Below are 2,553 nucleotides of genomic sequence, written 5' to 3'. Positions count from 1 at the left end.
ATTGATCAAATGCTGGATCGCCTGTCAGGTAAATCACATTATTGCTTTTTAGATGGTTACACAGGTTATTTCCAGATTCATACAACTCCTGAGGATCAGGAAAAGACTACTTTTACATGTCCTTTTGGGACTTATGCTTATAAGAGAATGCCCTTTGGCTTGTGCAATGCACCAGCCACCTTCCAAAGGTGCATGATGAGCCTTTTTTCTGATCTTATTGAGGACTGTATGGAAGTTTTTATGGACGATTTTAGTGTTTATGGTGATTCTTTTAACCTTTGCTTAGATGGATTATCTAGAGTATTAGATAGGTGTGTTGATACAAACCTTGTATTGAATTTCAAAAAATGCCACTTTATGGTAAAGCAAAGGATTGTATTAAGACATGTGGTATCTAATAATGGCATTTCTGTAGACCCAGCAAAGGTGAATGTTATTTCTAGTTTACCTTACCCCTCTTCTGTGATGGAAGTCCGTTCGTTCCTTGGCCATGCAGGTTTCTACAGGAGATTTATTAAAGACTTTAGTAAGGTGGCACTTCCCTTATCCAGATTACTGCAGAAGGACATTGAGTTCGAGTTCAGTGAAGATTGCAAACAAGCATTTGATAAGATGAAGACTGCTCTAACTCAAGCCCCAATTGTGAGAGGACCCGACTGGAGCCAGCCGTTTGAAATCATGTGCGATGCTTCCAACCATGCAGTAGGAGCAGCGCTGGCTCAGCATGAAGGTAAGAATCCTTTTGTTATTGCCTATGCGTCTAAGACTTTAGACACTGCCCAGTCCAATTATACTACTACTGAGAAAGAGCTACTTGCTATTGTTTTCGCTCTGGATAAATTCTGAGCTTATTTACTTGGTACTAGAGTGGTAGTGTATTCGGACCATGCAGCTCTAAAGTATTTATTAGCTAAAAAGGAATCTAAACCAAGACTTATACGTTGGATACTGCTGTTACAAGAATTTGATTTAGAAATAAAGGATATGAGTGGTAATCAAAATTTAGTAGCGGATCACTTGAGCCGCCTTGAACATATTAAGGATGATTCTACTCCTATAGATGATAATTTTCTTTTTGACAACCTGCAAGCAGTATCTGAGGTAGTCCCTTGGTATGCACCTGTTGCTAATTATTTAGTTAGCCGCACATTTCCTCCACATTTAAATTAAGCGTATCTTACAGAAGATAGTAAAGCCTCATAGAAGAGACTGGGGCACCAGACTACAAGATGCACTGTGGGCATACAGAACAGCATACAAGACACCCATTGGGATGAGTCCCTTTCGCCTAGTTTATGGAAAAGCTTGCCATCTTCCAGTTGAAATTGAACACAGAGCCTTCTGGGCAGTTAAGGAGTGCAACATGGAAATTGAGAAAGCTGGAACTGAAAGAAAGTTGCAACTACAGGAACTGGAGAACCTTCGCCTAGAAGCTTATGAGAACTCCAGAATATACAAGGAAAAGATGAAAGCTGTTCATGATCAAAACATCAAGAAGAGAGAGTTCCAACCTGGAGATTTTGTTCTCCTTTACAAATCTCGACTGAGGCTCATGCCCGGTAAGTTGAGATCAAAATGGGAAGGTCCATACAGAATAGAGAAGACTGAACCGTATGGAGTTTATCACCATGGTGAGAAGGTGCAGAAAAATAAGGAGCTTGAGATCTTCCACTTGGAAGATCCCCACATAGCAGCAGATTGAGCTAGTGGAGCGTCCAACTTACGAACGTAAAAGCAAAGTGCTTGGTGGGAGACAACCCACCGCGGTATGATCGTTCTTTTCTTCACTTTCAGTTTTTCTTCTTTAATAACTCTTCTCTTTATTAGTGCTTCCGTGCTCTTTCAATTACATGTCTTTATATTTCCTAAAAAAAAAAAAAATTTTCGCCGCGCGACGCGATCGCACCAGCGACGCGTCCGCGTGGCAGGAGGAGTAACAAAAAATAAAAATGAAAAGAAAGTTACGCAGGAGGAGCGCTGGAGTCGTGCCAATGGCACAAATTACTCCACGCGATCGCGTTGCTGACGCGACCGCGTCGCATGGAAATCATGGCCTCCCACGCGACCGCGTGCCTCACGCGGCTGCGTGCCCTGCATTTTCGACGTAAAAGGGTGCACAATGCTATATTGTGCGAGAGTGGTGCTGGATTGGTGCTGGAAGCACAATCCTTATCACGCGACCACGTCGCCGACGCGGCCGCGTCAATTACTTTCTGACGCACACTCACGCGATCGCATGACCCACGCGATCGCGTCACCGAATTTTGGCAATTGAAATGAATCGAATAGAGAGTTGTGCTGGGGCAAGGCTGCACTCGCGCCAGCAGCGCAACATAGGTCACGCGACCGCGGGACCGACGTGATCGCGTCCCCTTCCCTTACGTGCCCCCATGCGAACGCATGCCCCAGGCGGCTGCGTCGCATGCGCCGCACAGCTAAACCCCAATTGCCAAATTATCTTATCTTTCTTTCCTCCAAATCCTAATTTTTCTTTTCCCTCCTTCTTTCTTCTTTCCCCCTTCTCCTTTCTATCTCACTCTCTCTCTCTCTCTC

This window comes from Arachis ipaensis, chromosome B09 (genome assembly GCF_000816755.2).
Source record: "Arachis ipaensis cultivar K30076 chromosome B09, Araip1.1, whole genome shotgun sequence".
Classification (NCBI taxonomy): domain Eukaryota; kingdom Viridiplantae; phylum Streptophyta; class Magnoliopsida; order Fabales; family Fabaceae; genus Arachis; species Arachis ipaensis.
The sequence above is the reverse complement of the archived record's forward strand: the minus strand, read 5'-3'. Positions refer to the sequence as shown.